The sequence below is a fragment of the Arvicanthis niloticus genome, unplaced genomic scaffold, assembly GCF_011762505.2.
Source record: "Arvicanthis niloticus isolate mArvNil1 unplaced genomic scaffold, mArvNil1.pat.X pat_scaffold_472_arrow_ctg1, whole genome shotgun sequence".
Taxonomy (NCBI): Eukaryota; Metazoa; Chordata; class Mammalia; order Rodentia; family Muridae; genus Arvicanthis; species Arvicanthis niloticus.
This window is the reverse complement of record NW_023046106.1, coordinates 43,095-55,000: the sequence shown is the minus strand read 5'-3', so window position 1 is coordinate 55,000 and position 11,906 is coordinate 43,095. Positions and strand designations below refer to the sequence as shown.

At 36.5% G+C, this 11,906-nt stretch overlaps 1 long non-coding RNA gene across 1 annotated transcript; it reads right to left on the bottom strand.

Annotated features, from left to right (window-relative positions):
* Positions 1-3,279: 3,279 nt before the first annotated feature.
* On the bottom strand, positions 3,280-7,488 carry LOC143433882 (uncharacterized). Its single transcript, XR_013070320.1, has 3 exons — positions 7,411-7,488; positions 4,310-4,386; positions 3,280-3,367 (listed from the first exon to the last, which is right to left on the bottom strand). It is a non-coding gene; the product is annotated as an uncharacterized LOC143433882 (long non-coding RNA).
* Between the last annotated feature and the right edge of the window lie 4,418 nt (positions 7,489-11,906).

The window sequence follows — 11,906 nt, the reverse complement described above, 5'->3', positions numbered from 1 at the left end:
CTAGTCATAATGAAATGTATGAACAATAGAGAATTCTCTGTAGGAGCACACAATGGTCAATTTTCTTTCATGCTAAAAATCAAAGCCAAGTATTCCTTTCCTGAGTCCTGCCGGAAGTCTTGAAATTCTTCACAGTCAACAAATGTCTTCCTCATAATTGTACTGAGGACTTGTTCTTCATCTTTCTGGCATCTTGTCCATATTTTACTGAGCAGTTTCTCTTTTAACATGTTCTTTTTTTCATCTAGATTTCTACTACTATCTACTGCTTTTCCTTTTCTCCAACACTACCTTTAAATTGTAGAGGAAAAACATGACTCCTATTAGTCAGTTGGGAGGGATTTACTAAAAGTACACTGGAGAGAAAGAGTCTAGGGCTGTCTGGAAGACCACATGATTAAGGTTTGTCACTCAAGGAGAGAAGAGAGGGGTGGATGGTGGGTATGAGCATTGTACCTTTACTTCCAACCCCTTGTTCAGTGTTTGGTGTTACCAGGAACTCATACACGTATGCCTTCTTTTTCTTTAAAGTTGTTAGGTCTGCAGTACTGCCTATATTTTAAGTATAATTTCATTCTCCCAATCACTTAATCATCACTGCCAGATATTTTGTGCCAAATCTGAGCACAGTAATATGTTTTCACCCATGTTTTAAATGTATTATTTTGTTATACAATCTCCTACTGCTTATAGCATATGTTATACAAATTGCACAGGGTCAACCTAGCTCGTTTTTTTTTTTTTTTTTTTTTTTTTTTTTTTTTTTTTTTTTCTCAAATGATTTGAAAAATATATTCTCATACCTACCTTAACTGTCCTGAAACTTTCTTCTATTGCTATCTGATTGAATATCTCTTTATTTCTGGAAAATGGTTAAGGGTTGCTTCTCAAATAGTATTAAATGGCTTGGGTTTCCTGCATGCACTCACCGCAATGTTTTAAACCATTTTTTAAAACATTCACTACCTTTTTCATAGTTTGAACTTTTTACTTCCCTGTACTCTGTGATTGATTTCTGAGCTCCAGTCTCTGATTCACATATTCTCTCTTTATGTGTGCCTAATTTCTCTTTAATTCATTTGAGCATACATACTTTTTGCTCTTATAGATGTTAAAGTAGTTTTCCCAGAAAGCCGATCTCATATCACTTTATGTAGTCTCTCTCTCTTACTATTCTATTCACTTTGCTGTATTTCATTTTCTTATTTTCAACAGCTTTAAATTTATATATCTATTATATAGTATAATTGAAGCATCATTGACTGACAGTTCTTGGAGAACTTGCTCATCTTCTATCACATTGTCTGTCGGCCTCATGAGGTCCATTTTATTAGGGGTATTGAAATGGCTTTGTTGGGAAATTTCTACTTGGGTTCTAGTTGTTTACCAGATCTCCAACAGTTTTTATGTTGAAAATTTTGCTTAGCACATCAGGAACTGAACCCAAATGCTGCCATGCCTGTTGCAGAGCATCTGTGCAGCAGAGGCCGAGCATCTGTCTTCCCATGATTGCTACTTTACCCACCATGGCTTCAGGCAGACAGGAAGTTCTATCTTCTGGGGTCTTTGTGAAGCTCTTCGGTGATAGGATTGCTTTCATGGCTAGAGACATTACTGAGAAGCATTATCACTTCATTTGTTAGAATATTTAAGGCCTTAATTTTGTCTTCCTATATGCTCCAAAGAAAGGTAACACAAACTCTAAATTTTACTTCTCACTCTGATGAGAACTTTCTCCTTAATTTTTAACATTTGGAAGTTTTCAGTTATCTTCTCTTGAGTTCCATCCTAGATTGTTGATCTGTATTCAAACTTTTATAAATTATTCAAAACTTTTATTTGTCACAGTAGGGAGGTTTCATTTTTGATTAATCTGTTAGATGATGAAGAGACTTAAGAGTTTCTTATAAAGCTCTGTTTTGAGGAGCTGAAAGCAGACATATGAATTCAGAATGGAATTTAGTGGAATTTCCTTCTTTCTAAATGAGAACAATAACTGTAGTTTTAAAGAGAATAAGGAGTATAGTGTACATCTGAGAACTTACCACATATTCATCAGCAACAACAAACAGTTCAATGAACCGCTCTTTGAGATAGTCCTGAAAATGTATGGACAATTCAAATGAAACTTATTATCAATTTAATATAAAAAAATCCAATATTTTCATGAAAAGGAATGTATTTGAAGGTGAAGTAAATGAATTTTTCTGATATACAGATGAATTCTTAAAATTAAAACACCTGGACACACACTTTGCATCTTAATGAACCCTGAGTAGTATTCCACATTTGACTGTCTTGCCTTTTTTATTTAGACTTACAGCTCAAAAATAAAAGTTAAAAATTATTACAAATTAAGTATTTTTTTTATATTTGGGGTTTCCTTTTTTATTTACAGACAAAACAGCTTGCAACTAAGCTTATGTGCTACTAACTCATATATTTGAATAATATTAATATCTATATATGCACTCATGTATTTGCATACAAACTTGTACGTCTAACTGTGGAAATAATTGCAAGAATACCACATTTTCTCTATTCTTTTTTCCTGTGTGTTATTCTCAATTCTAAGAACATTTATAAGCCTTTCCTTTATAGAAAACACACCAGATAATTCTTCTAAATATTCATCTCTATGGGACAAATGCATTTTCTAAGCAGTGTACAGGGCCACTCTTCAAAGGTATAACTTAGTCATTCTTTGCTGGACTATGTAATTATTTATTCATCAAGTTACTCAACCAAGAAAGCATATAATGTTGTTGATACCCACTGTATAGACTATGAACATAAGGAGCAAAACAAGCCTGCAGTCTAGCAGCTAACATCAAGGGGAGAGTCAGGAAGATAGCCTTTGGTTCTGTGGAAGCCTGGAATCACTGAAAATCTCCTAACCTTGGCTGCCCTTTACCATAGAGCTGGGGCTGATGTAAGAGGTGAGCTTGTTTCGTCATCAACAACTTCTTACCAAAAGGGTAAGGAAGACAAGGAAAGCCCGCGTCCAAGATAGGATTCAGAATATGGCAAATTTTCCTTTTCAAGTTCCTTACATTCTTAATCCTGTTATTCTATAGAAAGAGTGGAAGGCTTTTCTCTTTATTGAGACTGCGGAAACATTATAAAGGAAATCAGAAGTGTTTTCTTCCTGAGATAAAGAGGGATTTGAATACTCACTTCCTCTTTATGCTCTTCTATATTCTTAGCATCTATCAGAGCAGACTTCTTGGTAAAATTGAACCCCACACAGGAGTAATTGGTAGCATAGGGTGTCTTGACATTGTATTTGAACACCAAATGTTCTCCTTCATCTGAGTATTTTACTGGTTCAATGAGATACCGCTGGTCATTCACCCTGAAGAAGCCCCTGTGGAAACAGCAACATAACATTATTCCAAATTGTAGCTATCCCACTCTATTTTATTAAACACTATCCTTCTCAAGAAAGGGAAACTACTGGGATCAAGAGTTTCCCTGAGCATGTGGCTAGGTGATTTGGGCAACAAACACATAACACAGCATTGTGGCCTTTCAGTGAGTCAGTAATTCTAGGAGTCAATTTAACTTTTTCTTCAAAATATGATTTCTGCTTGGAGCATAGGCAGAAAAGCAGTTTTTACCCATGGTCACCTCAAAGTTTTTGCATAAATGTAATACATTCTTCATGCACTAACTGTAGAGTAAGTATCTAATGGTACATATACTGTTATATAGTTTTGTCATAAAAGAGGTTCTCACTCATGCGAATTCTGGTGGCTACACAAGGAAAGTCAAGATGAATGAATTTTTGCCTTCCATCTCCCCTCACACCTTCCACATTCATCTCTATGTCTAAGACTTACTTACTTTATGAGCTTTATTTCTGACTTTATAATTTCTAGACCAGAATGGGTTTACCATTGTAGATAGAAAAGTGACTTAAACAGTACCATCAGAGCAACCCCAGAGCTTAGAGTCAGGAGACCTGCACTGATGAATCAGTCCAATACTCACAATTCTTAAACAATTGTGTAATTTCAGCATCCTGGCCTCTACTGTGAGAGTACATGGTAGACAGTGTCCAGGAATCTTCCATCTCTAAATCCTTACATCCCGTGCTGAAGACTCACTTTGTGGAGGGTTATCTGTTAGGCTTCTTGTTGGTGAACGTGAGCATAAACACAGGCTATAGTTCACATTCACTACAGAGAGCTCAGAGCACCCCCTCTTTCCGTTAACTTTCACAGTTATTAGATTGGTGAATAGAAACAAGTCAGGTGGTTGTCATTAAAATCTGTAGGAAATGAATTAGAAAGCTACTTTGCCTCACCTCAGACCGTTACAAGTGCTGATACTAGCAGCAGAATCAAATTCATGTATGATGGAGCCTTGGTAAAAACAGTGATCCTAAGAAAGAAGAGTTGATTAAGGCAGGTGTAAATACTGAGACTGTATGAATATTGATAATTAATTTCTGGCAAGGATAAATCAGCACTTGATAAGTGACATTTGCCATGAATTTATTTGTGACATTCATTTAAGACATGTGAATCTGCTTTAGGGACTTTTTATCCTAAATGAGTAACTACTTTGTGTAATTGCTTATATAAATTCGTTCCTCATAAGTTTGTCTCTTAAGCCATGGGGTCACATTCAGATGTGATCCTTCTCTTCTAACTTTGACTTTGACTCCTTTCATCCATCTTCTGATCCTTGACAAAGTATTTTCATCCTCCCACTGCCTGTTAAACCCAAGGCAAGTTTTGGATGTTTCTAGAATTAGACCTTACTCTCAGCCACCTCCCCTTATGTCTGTTTCTCTTGTTTCCCTGCTTCAGTCCAGCTGGCATCTTTATTGCTCCTGCTTGGTGCACTGCTCATAGAAATTCCATCAGGCAATCATTCTTCTTATTTCCTCTGTCTGCTAATGAGCCCAGGGGCAACACTTCCATGGTCTTCTAAAACCTCACACTTGTTCCTTTTCCCTATCTTAAGACTACATGGTGGCATAGATCTTAGATACATTTAAAGTCATTTTAAATAGAGGAAATAGAGTTTTAAAGAATACTTTTTTTTGTACCAGTATAACACATTTAGGAATACAAGGCTTAGACCCAGTCCTTCTTTAACTTTTTTTTTTAACTGATTTGAGATGGTTAGCCTATGAGTTAAGGGACTATAGCAATTCATGGCTTGGAGTTTATTGTTAGGGTGTTTTCTATGTTTTATTTAGAGATAGCTGAGTGGAGTTAACAGACAACAGTCCAGATTACCTTACATGGATAGTTGGTTTTCAAAACATCAGAAACCCACAGAATTGACATTGACAAACATTTCTGTATTAATGTTCATTTTGATTAGAGACCTGTCTGCTTCTGACAGCTTCCTATATTGAATTCTAAGAAAAAATTGAGCATCTTTGTAGTTACTTCAGTTGTGGTGAGACAGCCACTAGACAAGAATTGCCTCTTTCCTTGTACAGACAAATTACTGTCCAGAAAAGGACACACTTGCAGAATAGTCGACTGATTATATCTGCCTAGACAGAGTAATCAGCCCTTAATAATTCTGCATCACTAAGGTCTGTCAGATGATCCTGGGCCAGAAGGCAGAAGAACAGATGCTCCAACGTTTTGAAGTAGAGGGAGTGTCCAGGTGTTCAGAGGTCTCTATAAATTGTCTAGGTTTTATGCTTTGTGCTTCCCACAATTATAGTTAACTCAGTCATTCTGGATTTCTGACGGGGTTGAAAACTTATAGCCTCATAACCAATCCTGGCTATTTACCTTGAGAGAAAAGATTTGAGTGGATGGTCATCAGCTGACATTCATCCTAAAGCCAGGTTCAGAACTAAATGTTTTAGTTAGGATAGATGACAGAGGTGCTGGTTAGTCAACAAAATGATGGACTGGGTATTAGGACTATCTTGTACCTCACTGGTACAAATTGGCATAATTATGCTCTAATTGTATTTTGAGAGAAAAGTTTCATTTTAACAGGAAGGGTGATATGTAGGAGGAGCTAAGGTGGGAGGAGTACTGAGAGAAAGAGAAGGAGTAAGAAGAGGAGGAGAAGAAGGTGAAGAGAAGCTAGGTGATGAAAGAGAGAAAGAGGGGGGAGACAGGGAGGCAGATGTTCATGTATCTCCACCAGAAGATAGTGATATATCTAGGTTGGGTAGTGGGTTACACCTCTGATTGAACAATACCAAACTTATAAAGCCTATGATTAACATTTTTAAAAAATGTATAAATGCAAAAAGGAAATGGGGGCATGGGATAGGGGCTTTCTAAGGGGGGGGAAATGGGGAAAGAGGATGGCATCTGAAGTGTAAATAAAATATCTAATAAAAAACGAAAAAAAAAAGATATGTGCTCTTCCATGGCTTTGACCCAACAGTAATACTGTATATTTGTATTGTGCTATGATAATTGCTTACTAGAAAAAAAGGCTGAAAGTAGCCTTATAAAATAAATGTCCACCATAACTGTTGGAAAAAAAAGAATACTTTTGGTCAGAAGAATACTTGGTTTTAAAGAATACTTTTGCTTTTGTTTAATGGTTGTAGAAAATCTTGGGTTTCCATGGAAAAAACACTGAAACAGATGGCTATAAGCTATTGTAAACAGGCAGCTTTTGTGGAAATTTACCAGCCTGAGTAGTCAGAGACCTTGTAAATAGGCAGCCTTGGCAGATAATACCAACTTAGATAAGGAGAAGTGAAGCATAGGCAGAGTCATAGTGACCTGACCCCTGAAACTTCACCGAGCTGATAGCCTGTTCTGAAGGATATCTGCACTCCACCTGAACACCTATGCTCCTGTGTCATCCCTTTCCCCACATCCTGCATTTTTTGTGTTTATAACCCCTGTGTTAAAAAGTAAAAATTATGATTTGATAATAAAAAAGATGTAATCAAAAAAGAAAACAAGTTCTGCAAATGTGAAAGAAAAGATCAATTCTGTATCTCTAGAATACCAGCAATGCAAAGCTTTTGTCGTAGAATGAAGAAAAAGGTGGACAGGGATCATACATGTAAGAGCCAGTTCACTGTACATCTTGAAGGTTGTTTCATATATTTAGAGTTTATCCCTTTTACGTAAGTACAACTCCATCAAGGTATAATATGTTTGTTTGGGCTCCTGCTTCATGCTTCCTTCACTTACCACTGTAGTGAAAAATAGTGAAGCCAGCTTAGCAAAAAATATCAGACTACAATCTTTGATCTGCCCACTAGGAAGTGATCAACTCCCCTTAGGGCTCAAAGGGTACTGTTTGCCATTCTACCACCATTTACATAGACTAGTCAACTCAGAGATAGTTCTTTTAGAGAAGTTTTGAAATAGCTTGTAAATCTGACATTACTGAATAAAATCCTACCAGGAAATAAAGGTTTCAAAGAGGAGACAAAGTAAGGTTTTTGTAAGATACCGAGATCTGTGGATACTTGGTGATTTCTCTTTTTATGTTGTAGTATGTCTCACTGTAATTTGAAGTGAGGAATTCCCTGAAAGAGAAAGGAGAGCCAATGAGATGATCCACTCTAATCCCCTCCACACACACAAAACCAGTTTTATGGTTGAGGAACATTGAAGGTGTCCTAAATCTTACTAATCCTGTCATTCTTTTAAAAAGAAAAAAAAAAAAACAATGTTAAGCATTCTGACTATAAACTCTCCAAAAACTGAACCTCATACTATTATATATACTATAGAAAAGTCAGCAAACATTTATGTTAATTTTAGCAAAGCAGTATTTAAAAAAAAACTTTCTTTAAAACAATTTATAAAATGCAATTAGAGTTTTGACCTAGACATGCAAGAATAGTTCAAAGTTTATATCCAAGAAGTGTAAATCACACTATAACTGCTTCCAAGAATACCTGCTTCAGAGATGGCCTTATTGTTTATAAATGTGATTCCCAATTCTTTCAATCCATCTTCAGATCTTTGCCACATTGATCCACTTGTGTTAAGACAAAGAAGTCCCAAAACACTTCTCAATGGACTTATATAATCTGATAAAGTAACTCTAAAACGTATAGATAGATATTAAATAATTGGAGTCATAATAAGAAACCTTTTGGCCAGCCAAGCAGATCTTTCCAAATTGATTTATAGACTTAATAAGATCCCAACTATAATGTCAATAGATGGTGACAAGGTGAACTTAAATGTATGCAGAAATGCATCACGACCTTGGACATGATTTTTGTTGCTGTTGCTGTTTTGTTTTAATGCACACACTTTGTATATATATTGAGAAAAGTGAGAAACAACACTGAAGAAAGTCAAGTAGAAATTTCTCTGTTAATATTAGCCTTCCTCTTACTGAGGATGAAAGCCGACTCAGAGAAGTATCAGTGTATCCTTCTTAGAGGGACTATATAGATCTCAAATGTTTCCAAGAATCAAAAGAGGAAAAGTAAATTAGTAACCAGAGAACAGAATCAACACTCTTCTTGCTCCTGATATGGAATAGGATTATATTTGAAGAGGACAAATTCATGAAGACTTGAGGATTTCACATCACTGGCAGTCTGTACAAAACCGTGAGTATCATACGTACCTAACCCTGTAAGATATGCAACCACAATAAAACTTACCTTGATCTTAGCTGGGCATGGTGGTGGACACCTATAATCCTAGCACTAGGGAGACAGGGGTAGGGGGATAAGAAGTTCAAGGTCATCCTTATTTACATAGTGAATTTGAGGACAGCTTGGGCTACAGGAGACCCTGTTGAAACAAAGTAAAATAAACAAAACATCTTACCTTGTTTTCAGAAGGTGAAGGATTAAAGTTTTTCTACCCAGTTTTACTTCATACAACAATTCTTCTTCATACTCCTCCTGAAAAACAATGTACTCTCTGTGAATTCCACATCAACTTACTGGAAGGGAATATCTTGTGGAGTGGGGGACATTATCCACCTATATTTTCCCACAGTAAATTCAGGGAGGAAACCTTGACAAAGGTGAACTTTAAGAGAGACAGCATTATAAGAATGGTATTACCAATTATATCTCAATTAAAGAAGCCATTTCTAGCCGGGCGGTGGTGGCGCACGCCTTTAATCCAGCACTTGGGAGGCAGAGGCAGGCGGATTTCTGAGTTCGAGGCCAGCCTGGTCTACAGAGTGAGTTCCAGGACAGCCAGGACTACACAGAGAAACCCTGTCTCGAAAAACCAAAAAAAAAAAGAAAAAAAAAAAAAAAAAAAAGAAGCCATTTCTATTAACGAAACCAAATAGATAATGTATATTTGCCCCTCAGTCAGGAATGTACAAGTCACTTTATGTTCACCTATACCTTTTTTAAACCCTCAGATCTTCCTTTTTTTGTGTTTTAAAAAGTTTTGTATATATACTCCATATTATTCCTCTCTCCTCCCTAGATCATTACCACTTCCAATCATAGATAGTCTTATCTAGAAGGTGGTTTATATTTGTCATACACAATATGAAAAGATCTTGGTTTACTTAATCTATACCGATTATGAGTTATACTCATTGCAGTTAGAGTTGCATTGTCTACAGCATGGGCAAAATAAGCAAGGTTTGATACACATAGCAAGATGCTATGAAGAAAGAAAGAAAGATTTAGAAATTCTACCAGCACAATCAATGTCAGTTCCAGTTAGATAACCCAACGGTAGTGCTACTCAGTTGTAGATGCTGTCAGTACTGAACAATGAAATTCTAACTTTCTCTCTGTCTCTGTCTCTGTCTCTGTCTCTGTCTCTGTCTCTCTCTCTCTCTCTCTCTCTCTCTCTCTCTCTCTCTCTCCCGATGACTATTGGCACAGCTATTTTGCTCTGGTTTAGCTATTAGTGATTTGATGAGCTTTTGATTCATAGTGTTTGTTTGTTAAGAATTCTTTAAAATGCTGATTCATAGTTGTTCATATGTGTTGCCCATTTTTTAAGTGAATTTATCTTTTGCATGACAAAACTATTACTTCAGACATAGTAATAATAAAATCAATAGAGTAGATTTTAAAACAATTTGAGAAGAGAGTATTGAGGTCCCATCCAAGCTTCCTATTATCAATATACTATATAGTTATGATATGATTTTTATAACTCATGAACCAAGATTGTGTTATCATTAAAGTCCACATATATTTTTATTCTCTCTGTTTTATTGGCTCTCTCCTTCTTGCACAGTCCTAACCCCGATGCCATGCTTTGGTTGCTTGTCATATTTCCTTGGTCCTTTCAAGGCCATAAGTTCCCTATATTCTCCTTAGTTTTGAAGAGTTAGATAATTTTGCCTTGTATTCACCCAATGCCTTATAGGATTTTTGAATGCTTTTCTTAAAGCTAGCTGAAGCTATGGTTTCCCCCAATGAAAACCACTAAAGATAGTACCACTGTGTCACCTTACTGTCCATACTGTCACCCATCTATCTTATGGATCATGCTGGCCTTGGTCAACTGGCAGACAGCTTATTTATTTACAGTTTTCTCTGTATAAAGTGACTCTTTCACCCCATGCTTCACTCTTTGGAACAAAATCATAGTGAGAACCCTATGGTTAAGAAGTAGGGACCTGCACTATACCTCCTAAAGGTAAGAGTATGGATGGAAAGAATCAACCAGTTCTATATAGAACACTGTAGTCTCCCACGTGTATGTGTGTGTGTTTTGTGTGTGTGTGTGTATGTGTGTGTGAGTGTATTTGCATCAGCAAAGCTTCGTGGATCCTACTAGATTATTTATATATCAAAACAGTCATTTATCTTATTATTCATATTGTCCCATATTTTCTCTTGAGGGCTTTAGAAGTTGAGTCTTGATCTCTTTTGATATGTATCCACCCATATGGATCCAGAGTTTAGGTCTTTTGTTGCAGGTGTGACACTTTTCCATTCTAGGATCATCCCTTGTATTCTTCCCTGGCCCAGGATAATCTCATTCAGTTACAATAGAGCTTCTGATACAAAATTTGGCTGTTGTAAGACAAATTCTTTTGCACAGTGGACTTTAAGAAAGCTAGTTCCTCCACTGGCTATATATCAGCCTTTTATCTACATGGAGGCTTGAGAAGATGAAGAAAGAGTTGAAGATCAAAATAATATTTGAGAAGAATCTTATTAGAGAAAAATAGCCCAGAGTTGTCCCTAGGAGGAAGAGAGCTGCTTCAGTTGCATCATGCTATGAGACCATGATAGAGGCTGCAATGTTGAATTCTAATTACTGAGAAACCTTTGAGTGATGGTATAGAAAACTAGCTGCCGCCATGAGAAGGGGAAGAAATGCCATGGCACCACAAGTGTTGTATTCTGTTGTCAGGGCAAAAGACTCTAAGTATTTTTTGTGAACCCAAGTTAAAAACCTAGGTTGTAAAATGCAAATACCTAAATATAACTCTCTAAGAATACCTATCTAAGATCTTTATAATCTTGGAACTTGAATAAATTATAGTGTTCTATCATATGCGTATTATTATCATCTACTGTAAATATTCTTTTGAAAATAATCTTGTAGGTATTTTTAAATGGTAACACTCAAATGAAAACCTTTGTAAGGCCAAGATTTTTTTTTGTTCCCATGGAAGCTGTCCCATTGGGCTGCAGAACATGTAAAGCAAATAATCCTATGCACTGAAAATTGATAAAAGCCAAAGAAAGGCTCAAGGTTGTGTTCTCAAATGGAAGGTACATTACATGAGTCTGCACAGACTTAGGGAACTCTTGACCAAAACTGAAAGTAGCTCCCCAAAGTTTGAGAAGTCTCTCTCTCTCTCTCTCTCTCTCTCTCTCTCTCTCTCTCTCTCTTTCTCTCTCTCTCTCTCATACACACACACACACACACACACACACACACACACACACACACACACACACACTTTGCTAACTCATTGAGGGTTAGTTACCCTCGAGCATACACTGTAAACTAAATGGGTGTCTCCCACATAGCTGAAAC